We start from the raw sequence: 11,105 nt of genomic DNA, 5'->3' as shown, positions 1-11,105 counted from the left end.
CACGTAGTGTTGTAGCCCCTTAATCAAATACAGGGAATATTTGGAGACTCGTTGGGCCTTCACCAAAACCATCATGATCATCATCAAGTAACAACAATCAGTTCCTTCTCACCTCGACCTCCGACTAAAGTATTGTGAGTTCGAGACAAGGGACTACTGAATGGACGAGGCAAGCATCCAACTCGACAGCCGTCGGTGTGATGATAAATGATGGTTCATTTTGGTCCTTCTCGGGGCTTGTCAACCTTTACACCTTAACGAGCCCCCGCTGAACCATGCCAAAAAGTTCACAATAATCTCAGTTGACACAGCCAGCCAGTTAGCCAACCATCTAGCTACCAAACCATTCAAACCATTTCACTCTATGAATAAATATGAATACTTCGGGGCCATTGTTGCGAGAGCTACCACGGACGGCACCCATTGAGCATTCAACCAACCCAGCCAAAAGCTCGGAAAGTCATCAAAAAGTAAACATTCCTGACTCTATTTCACCTCTTGGTCAAAGGATCATCGGCCATTTGTTCAGGGTATTCACTTGATTCTTTCCACTAAAGCACCATTGTGAGTGGATACTTTAACCACTGGACAACAGAAAAGAGAATAAAAATGGTTGGATGTTAGAATACCAATCTTATCAAGGGTGAGGTAATTGAGAAAGTCAAACAAGGGGTTGAGAATCCATGGTTTCTCACTAATCTTGCGCCAGGCATTTACTTTAGTAGACAATTCATATCAAAAGAAAAAGTTTCCTATTTCTGTAAAAAATTATGTCTCTTATTTTTCAGCTAGTTCGAGCATGTCATGTGCAAAGTACAGTTACAGGGAGTACAGTGATGTTTTTGAGCACTTTTTCTTAAATATTGAAGGGATTTGCCGACAGTCCCTTAAAATTATATAATTCGTTATCTCTCATTGGTTTTTCTTTAAAGTTACCCCATACTAATGCAATTTCAACAGTTTTTATTTTCACATTCCCCATCACTGTTCAAAAATGTTCTGTGATAAATGACAAGGCATGAGAAATGATTCCACTAGTCAAAGGGCGAACATAAAGCTCCAGATCGTGGATGGAACGAAGAAGAAAATGATCATCAACAACCACTTACAGTACAGTTCTGGTACCTACACGATGGTTTGTGGGAGGAGAAAGAAGACGAGGTAGGGGAAGAGGAGGAGGAGGAGGAGGAGGGTGCAAACGCCCAATTGAACTCATAGTTTATCGCTTGAGGTCCAAAAATAGGGAACTGCTGCCGATCTCCAACCTTCTCCCCATTCTCCATCTTGGAGCAACGTTTAGCTACCTCCTCCGTCTTCAAGTCGATCTACGTAGGGTTGGCATAGCTTTGTCAATGATTCACGGTAACTTCGTGTTTTCGAGAATTATTGAAAGGTGAATTGAAATCTGAAGCGTTGTTTGCCTTGCCCAATAAGTAGCACTACCACCTACTGTACGTGGCAGCAGTTGGTGAAAGAGTGGGTCGTTTCCTTCAACGCAGACAATGAGCCAACAAGATTAATGATCGTTCTACTAATAAAATCCTATGGCATCAAGGGACTACTCGCTTGCTCTTTCCATGTAAACATAAAGAATCTGAGTTGGGAGCATTGCACAACTTGACAATCTTACCCATTTTCTAGCCATGATTTAAGGTTCCAGGCCGAAATTAGTTACAAATATGGCTTGATTGTGACAAGGTGACGTTTTACGGTGGGTTTCGAGGAAATCGACGGTTTTAAACCATTGCTCTAATGTTATCACCCTTGATCCACTTGTGAAGCACAAGATCTTTTCAAATTGGCGTCATGATTTTTAAAAGGTATCGCCATCTATCAATCAAAGGCCTGCTTTCTTGAAAAGTAGCTTGATTGGAAAGCCAAATTTGGCACCATCTTGGACGAAATCACAAATCATTTGGTCATGGATTGCCCGATCTAACATTTATTTCCACTTATTTTAGCATTAAATCTGCAACATTGATGCAATAACAGAACATTTCCTCGAATTTTTAAGTGACTATAATTTGTGGTAATCTGGTATGTTGTGCAGAGAAGAATGTCAGATAATGAGCAAAAATATGTCTCCCTTGACGTGACAAGAGGGAGAAATTTTTAGGCTGAGAAAAAATCCCAAATTGAAAATGTGAATTGAATTGAAGTAAAATCTAAACCCAAATGATTGATTCATAGCATCTTACTGCAGTAATAGGAGTGGGTAAGTGAGCAAAATACATTAGCAACTAATTCTTCAAAATTGGATTGGATTGGACCTTACTAGTGTGATCAATCTGCCTGCGCCAGTGTTTTGCAAACCAGTGCTGCAGTTCTTAATCACTGTTTGTTCGTGTTTGGGTCAGAAAATGTCTCAATTACTCAATTGCTTAAATATTTGGTTTGCAGGCCGATTGATATGGACTGAAATTTTTTTTCGAAAAATTACCGAAAAAATCATCGAAGTAGAAAAAAGTGTACTGGATACTACACTGCGACCGTAAAGTCCTTGCCGCTTGAAAGAGCACGACATTTTGTCATTCATATACTAATGCTTGCTTTCAAATGTAAAGCTAAGATTGCTGATTGCGAGTGAGCCTCTGCTCCAACCACATGTTGGTCTCAGACCGTTACGAAACCTGCTGCCGTAGGTTTGTAGTTCTACACAGTTCTACCTAGTTGACTTGGAGGACAATTTCATGTTTACCGAAAATTTTCTTGCTTACAATTGTGCTACATGCCACAACCAAAAGCACCGGGCAATAAACATTAGGCATTTTTCAATGGTATTTGGAGAAAAACGATAGATCTGGCACTCCCTAAGTATTAATACCAATGGACATTTGAAAGGCAATTTGAGGAAATAAAAGCCAATGCAATCGACCAGGGCATCTCTTTCCATCAAAATCATAAAGAAATCCGGATTTTTAGCAACCATCACAACTTCCAATTGTCAATGACTTCCATTTTTCTCTCAAGTTTCGCTGAATTATGGAACATAAGTCTCCATGGGAAAGGTCAGGGAGGATAATCAAACCAGCTACCTCTCACATAAAATAAAACTTCTCTAATCACTGCACCACGTTTCCCCTTTTATAAGGATGTCTTCCAAAGGCGAAATTCGAACTAACATCCTCTGGGAAACTGTGCCGCCATGGATACATCAGACCACTCAGCAGCAAAACCGTACATACGCGTATAATAATGTAAGAATGCTCACATTTCTGTCTTTCTTCGTCTTAATCCTTTTCCTAATGGTAAAACCCGAACCTTTTGTGGGACATTTACTCATTGTGGACTTTAAGGAGTGCTTGAGCCCGTTCAATTGGCGGGAAATAGATCGAACAAATTTTCGGTTGTTCGATGCTGGCAGATTTTCGACAAAAACTAAAAAAAAGTTCTTTCGATTTTTAAAAAAGATTTTTTAGAAAAATATTTTTTTAAAAAGAAGTCTAGATTGATCACGTCAGTGTTGGAGACTGAAACCTTTTGCATCGCTCTCCTTGATTTTAAGATGGCAAGACAATAACATTAAGGTATTGTATACTGTGTATTGTCTTTACAGATTTTGATTGTCTTTGTAATTATCAAGAATACGTCAATTGGATTTCTTTTCCATGCTAGATTACCGACTTCTATGCACACACAAAACCACATATGTATGCAGGCCCTACGTAGTAGAGCTATGCTCTTGCCCTAGTGCACGGAGACGAGTGTGTTGTAAGTGATGTAACAAAGAGCCCGAGGATGAAGTGGAAGAAAAGGTGGATGAGAAAGAAGTCACAGAAGAGAGCCAAAGGATGGGCAAAATGGAATAAAAACATCTCTGACAAGTGGAGAATAGACTCACAAAGAGAGGAGAGCTCAAAGAAAATAAAGCTCCGAGCTTGAGTGGCACCCGCAAAGGTGCCCAACTGAACATGACGGAGATTCACTCACTCACCCATTCTCAAGTTTGAAGCAGAAAAAAAGTTGAGGCTTACTCTCAAAAACCTTCATCTTTCAAAAGCGGGTCAAGAAGTATGGAGCTCCCGCATGATATTGTATGTGCTACTTCAGTGGTCCAATTTGGGACCCCAAACTTGACACTCAAGTGAAGGAAGACTGGCTCTTCTTGACATTCGGAAAAGTTACTTTTCCTCGGTTTGGAGGGATTTCTTCTCACATCTATGATTGTTCATTGGTCTAAGCACAACCTGACGCCGTTCTTTGATTGGCTCAAAGTCATTCCTTGTCTTGATATGAGTCCAGATAAAGAACCCAGTCCACTTTTCTAGCCATGGGGGGTCCAAGAGAGGGCTGCCTCTTCCATTTGCTATTTCAGTGGCTCTAACTTACTCACTCAAAGGTGCTTGACTGGTGAGCTAGCTCACTTCTTAGGTTCGTAGGTGGATGGCTTGAGGAGCACATGCATGGACTGACTCCCTGAGATCCGAGCTCACAATTTGAAGATGGCTGTACGGATCTCATGGATGGATGCTCACCTAGTCATGAAGTGGGTAGAGCTAACATGTGCATGAATTTAGTTTCGAGCTGTCTTGACAGTAGGAATCGTTAGGAACGGTTAGTGTGAAATTTTGGACAACTCTACTCTTTAGTTGAGTAAACATTTCTTCTCAAATTGAGAAAAGACATCAATCCAGATGGTATTGTGGACAAAGCCAACCCAATACAATTCCATCAGAGAAAGGGGCATTCGATCAGCTGAAATGCTTATTAGCATCTTTTCTATTATATTGGATAACAAGAATTCTCAACGAGCTTCTTCATTTATTTGCGTTGGAGTAGATTTACACAACAATCTACTAAAAGCTAAAAACAGGTCTATGTAAATCTAAATGATCCTTATGCAACACGAAAAATGGTTAGTCTTTAAACCGTCAGAGTGCACTCTCTCAGTTTATATCAGTCAGTCTTCGACATGAATAAAATGGTAGATTAGGTCAATCTTTCCTCACTAATATCTACTGAATGTGATTTGTCTAGGTTAAAATCTTTCAAAAAAAATTTGTAACCCCATAATGCCACATGAAGTTTATTCAGCGTGGACGTTCCCTTTTTGGGTTAGGCAGCCCACAGATTTAACGTAGAATACAAGACCTGCTTTAATTAAAATGTCAATTCAGAAGGGCCCTTATTTGCAACATCACACGGCCCAAAGAAAACGGGAAGAGGCACGGTAGATTGCTAAATAAACTGCTCTTGCCTTGCCTTAAAAGCAGTTTCTTGTCCGGTCATTATGTGACCCGGGGCAATAATTATAAATAAGATTTTGATAAAACCAAAAGCAACACGAACGCATTATAATTCAATAAAAAGGAATTGGCCCAACCGGCCCTTTATTTGCTAGAGGCTGAATGACAAAGCGCCCTCTGAAGTGCAGAACGTAAAACATATTTCGTGCAATTTTTGTTTCCTTTTTTGGAGGGAGTTTGTTTTTTCACGGGCTCAAGTCCAAAAGAAACTTAAATTGGAGGCTCCGACAATTCTCCGAACCTCTGGTTGAATCTTTCACCTGTTCTAACCTTTTTGAGTCACAAAAAAACAAGCAATTTACAAATACGTATATAGCATTCATTTAGAAAAGATAAAACTTGCTTCGACTTGCTTTGGTTGATCTAAGATTTTTCTGTTCAAATCAAACAACATTTTAGGAAAATTTAATCTCTGCTAATCTTTATTCATTGATGAGCTTTGTTCGTTCTCAGTATCAGTCTTTCTCCGAATGTGCTCTATTTTCATAACTTTGCAGCCAAATTGGTAGCGTACAAGTAAAAGTAGCGTTCAATCTCTGAGGCTATCAGCCCAAGTTGGACGTAAATAACCTTGACAACACAAACGAACTTGAGAATGTGCCCTATGTCGAGCAACAATCATGATTGTGCTCCATCTTCTTTTTCTTCATCACCATACATATTGTCTGTCCAAAGTCGTATTCCATCCATGGACAACGTCGTCTTATGTACATACACTCAGTCAGAGAATGTGAGTGAGTGTGTGCGTGTGTCAATTCAGTGGACTAGTGTTGCCTCACAAAGAGGCTTTTGTCGAGGACTCAAGGCATTAATGCTCCCATCCTTCACTCGAGGTCCATTCAGCCATCTCTTTTCATTATATTGGCTTTGTGATGCACACAAACGAGTTGAATTCGTCGTCTTTCAGGGTCGATTTTCAATCTTCTGCACACTGATTTTTTTCCTCTCTCTCTCTCTTTCTTTCTCTCTGCACACGCTTTGAGAGATTCTGTTTCGTCTTAATTGGGTGAGCAACACAACCAGAGGATATCAAAGAAGTAAATAATTGCATATTGGCTTGGGTCATTTCATAAAAAAAAGACAAGGTCAGTTTAGGACAGACTTGGCGGGATCGTCAAGAAATGGTCGTTTTTCTTCTTCTGTTTGGGATCCTTCAGTGTGATTGTTATAAATGATGAGAATGTAGTAGATTGATCATCCTCGCTTGATTCACGTCCCTTCGTTCGTCCACTCCAATCTTGGCTGTCAGCTTCTCGACGTTTAACTCAAGCAGAAGCATCTCGAAACGAGAAGGCCATCAATTCAACATTTGTATGAATCTACAAAAAGATGATATCTGGCTCAACAATCCTTGGATTGGCTAATCTCGAGGCAAAAAAAAAAATCAGAAAATATGTTCTAAATGCATTTTGATCTTGCAAGTGACAGCGTTCTGGATCCTAATTTCACCCATCGCTAATAACAATCCTTCCAAAGGTTAAGTTGCTTTTTTAAAGGCCTCCAAAGCTCCAGTTAAAACAAGAACTGAGTCTATGATTAAATGTTAAACAATCAATTCTAACAAGTGAGATCGATTCAATTAGCTAGCCAGCTCAAAAAAAATCAAAGATAAGTTGAAGCCTGTTCCTTCCTCCCAAATTCCTTCACATCTTTCAGAGCTCAGATATTTTGTCTCTTTTTTCGCCCATCGTTGCCCCGTTCCAATTCACTCGCTTTTCCCAGGGCTCTAAAAGCAAATCGAATTGAACGGACTTTTTTCCATTGACAATAACAACAAAGGCATCATCACACAAAACGAACCAAGATTCATTTATCAGGCTTGATTATGGAATGACACCACTCTCGTTGTGTGTGCCAGAGCCATAATGCTCGGATGATGCTTCGTCGTCATCGTCGTCGCCGAGGTTCTTCTTCTTAAGGGCTGCAGACCTGGCGACTCTCATCTTTCTCTGTGCCTTTAGATTGGGTGGATTTTAGATTGGACTAGTCCCACTACTGTAACTGTACTACTATGCCTTACTATTACAAACAGTAGTGGTACGGTGGATAGAGCTCGAAACCCACCATCCAACACCCCAGCTCTATGGCCGTCCATCCAACCAACCAACCAACCAACCATCCATCAGGTAGGTTGAAGGTACCCTCATGAAGCAACCCACGTCACCCCTCGGCTTAGGTGGAAATATTCTTTGAGGACTTGTAGCCTGAAGAATGCGTTGATTCTTCCCTCACAATGGATAATATCATCATGCCAAATGGATCTCCGAGATACAAGACCTAAAGAATTCGGAATCATATTGAATCCACGGTGGCATCAGGGATTTCCACGATAGGAGGAAGGGCCCAAATGGAATGAAGCCAGAAGTGCGATTTGACGAAACACCACAAAACACTGATGTTCGTAAAGGCCTTTCTTTCTCATTCAATGAGCTTTAAATTAGATATTTCAGTATAGTCTGAAATTTGTTGGCTGACCACGATTATTGTACATATTTATCTCCCCCTTCAACTTGACATTCTGTATTTTGATCTGCTCATACTGACCATTCCTCAAAAATGTAAACCCTTTTCATTATTACCACATAAAACATGAAGACATACTTTTTATTTAAGCTACAATCATTTAGAAAGCACAAAGGTAAACGAGGAAATGCGAGAATAAACCAAATTCCAAACAAACGGATATTTTGAATCTAATCCTGTTAAGTAAACTGTCACTTTTCTCTAACCAAGTACCTGTATAGAAATGAAAAAGCATTTGTGTCCTAATGTCTGACGTCCCTTTGAGTTGCTCGAAAGTGTTTACTTTGGCAAATTAAAAGAACGGAAACTTCACACATGTTTCCAACCGTCGCACACTTGCAGACTTCTCTAAACACTTGAAGTGAAGTAAATTTTCTTTATATCTTCAGCTAATCTTCAATCGAAAGCTTTCAAATTGAAAACATTCTCTTCCATACCGCCAGCCAATGCTAACCGTAAACCTAACGAAGAGAACACCGGATGAGGAAGATGCGAATGATGGCCAAACTATGGATTTCATCCCAATACAAAATCAAGTGACTCAAAGGAAAAAAACCATCTCAAGTTGACTTTGAGGAAAACGCACGCAGTGAGGAACCGAACCAAAGAGTAAAAGAATAAGATAAGGCATTTTAGCAATCTGCCGAACTTTTCTTCTCATGCATGAATATTCCGAGTGGTGCTTTTCTTCTTACCGGCAAAGGTGGTGGTGCAAAGGTTGCTTGGCTGAACCATCAGAGGGGAGATTTTTTCCTGTCTCAATGGAGTGAAATAAAAACGTGGTTGGTTATGCACAATAAAATTATTCAGTTCTTTGATCTTATTCAAGCCCACAATCACACTCATCAGTCTTCAATTGTGCGGCCAAATAAATCCTTTCAGCAGCATGGGAGAAAATCATGCAGTCAAACCACCGGGAACAAGAACTGAATGACCCGCCATCGGCCCGTTCACCAACTGTACAACTGTGCAACAACCGTACCTTCTCTACTCGTACCTTCATAGGTATAACACTTTTTTTACCTGTGTAACTTCCTAGAAAGCACCCTCGAACAAACAACGGCAATCTGCTCAACGGAGCCGGTCGTTTTAAATTTGCTCAGACATAAAGTAGGTCCCAGACGCCTATTCTCGGCTAACAGTATGAACGAACACTAGATGTGTTTTGTCACTCGGAATGAATTTACGTTTTCTACGGCCAATCCCTTGAAACGCTTGACAATTTTTATGGTAAACCGTAAAAAAACCTCTTCAAGAGCGCTCCATTGTGTATTTTCCGTCCGCTTTTTGGTTTAGTGAAGACGCCAATCCCATTTGGCGAATTCAATTCCACTTCTTGAGAATGTCGTAAACCACGCCCACAGGCTAAGTCGAGTTGTTAAATTGAAACATACACGCACTTGAAAATATATTCAACCCTCTGATTTTCTATTCAAGACCAAGGGTGACAAATTGCCAACAACTCGTTGAAAACCGTATTCCTCATTCATGCACTAAGGCATCCATAAAACCCAGGTGTTCATGTGTCTTCTAAGATTCAATTTCTTAATGCTTTAGCAAGAAGATTACTCGATTTGCTTTTACCATCAGCATCTCCAATGAAGTCCAATTGAATTGTGATTGTAGAAACCCATAGAAACGTTTCTCAAATCACTAACAAAACATATCTTTTGTGAACAAAGAGGGCTACGATATCATGCCTGACTCAGACTCTAAGGGCAGTGTGATTCTCTTAACTTGATAGTGCATATCATGATATGATGGTTTTGAGGTTGGGTTGTCATGGGGCTTTTTTCCTCGGTTCAATTTCATTATTTCACTGTAGAGCTCGGAGAAACGGTTGCACTCGTACTTCTGGCACTCATTTCGTGAAGCCGCCAGACATTTGTCAATAGAGTTCTGTTCTTCGGTCCTCAATCGAAATTATTTTCCACTCCAACTTCATGTCAACCGAGACCAATTAAATTTAACAAACCCACTTGAATGACATTGTCGTTTTTTTCTGCCTCTCGCTCTCACACACATTCTGAATTTAGTACTAGAGGGTACAACAAAGCATAAGGGGAGGTTAGAGAGCTCCGTATGGTTTTGGTTCCACATGGTCTTTGGTATCGTTTTTTCAGCTAAAGGTAGGCTACTACTAAAAGGACCGGCAACATGGCAATAATGGAAAAAAAGTGAAGGGATAAAGATGGAACATTACAGATTAAAACATCCAGCATAGAAAATCAGTGCTTTGAACTAAAATGCAATTGATGGAAGAATGCCAAAACGTTGCTCATGAAAAGACTGTCTCGATTCTAGTACTCATTCGTGAGCAATCTGTATATTAATATTATCACGTTATTCAGTGTTCTAATTTTGGTTACCCAAAGTCAAGCTTTAATCAATCAATCTTGAATTCACCAAAGGAAACGTTAAAGTAGTATAAGGACCAGTATATAGTAACCTAGTAAGCTCATTGTTGTCTCGAAATGAGAGACTCATGGATCTGGTAACCGAAACGTACTATTTGTACATAAAAAGAAGCCAGTTTTGCACAAGAAAATATAGTTGGTTTTCCTTATTTTTATGCTTTTCCAACTATTTTGTACGATTTCTCACGACAAAGCCTTGAAATAATAGCCGCCAAGTTAACGTTTCCTGGTGTAACATAACTCCGAGGGTTGTTTGAGAGGCTACCATTTTCAATTATGTTCTACTCAGTCTTTCCATGGTTCCCAAAATTGCCATTGAATAGACATTGGGTTTTTATACCCGAACAAAACCCACCATGTAAGAGAAACGATTATCTCCGAACAAAAGGCGCCAACTTTTTTCTCCCCGATTTTGGAAACTCTGATTCAAGCACAGATCACCAATGGACGTAAATGAATTTGACAGGGTGCGACACACTTTAGCACATATTCTCGTGGATCTACCTCGATCAGAAGCCTTCCATATCTGAAGGTCTCAGCAACATATTCGATCCTAAATCTGACCCAAAACTCTGCTCATTTTGGGGGAAGACACGAGAAAGCACGAAAACCTGGTCGGCTCAAGAATTGATTTGGCTTGGCTTCTGTGCTCCTGAATGAACATGGTATTTTGGAATGTGATTCCTATTGAAAAGGTGTAATCGCCGAGAAGAAAAGGAGGAACAGAGCTTCTTTCTTTATTGATCATCATCAAAATGAATGCGACACAAACGTTCATTTCTGTTCGACCATTGAGCTTCAAGCCGAGCCCAACCAAGCGAAGATATCATCAACAGCAGCAACAACAACAACAGCATTGACCAAGGAGACATGTGACATTCTCATTGTGGAAAATGTCTGGAACAGAGATTTTTTTAAA

Source organism: Tigriopus californicus, chromosome 4, assembly GCF_007210705.1.
Source record: "Tigriopus californicus strain San Diego chromosome 4, Tcal_SD_v2.1, whole genome shotgun sequence".
In the NCBI taxonomy this organism is placed as follows: domain Eukaryota; kingdom Metazoa; phylum Arthropoda; class Copepoda; order Harpacticoida; family Harpacticidae; genus Tigriopus; species Tigriopus californicus.
This window is presented reverse-complemented; position numbering follows the sequence as displayed.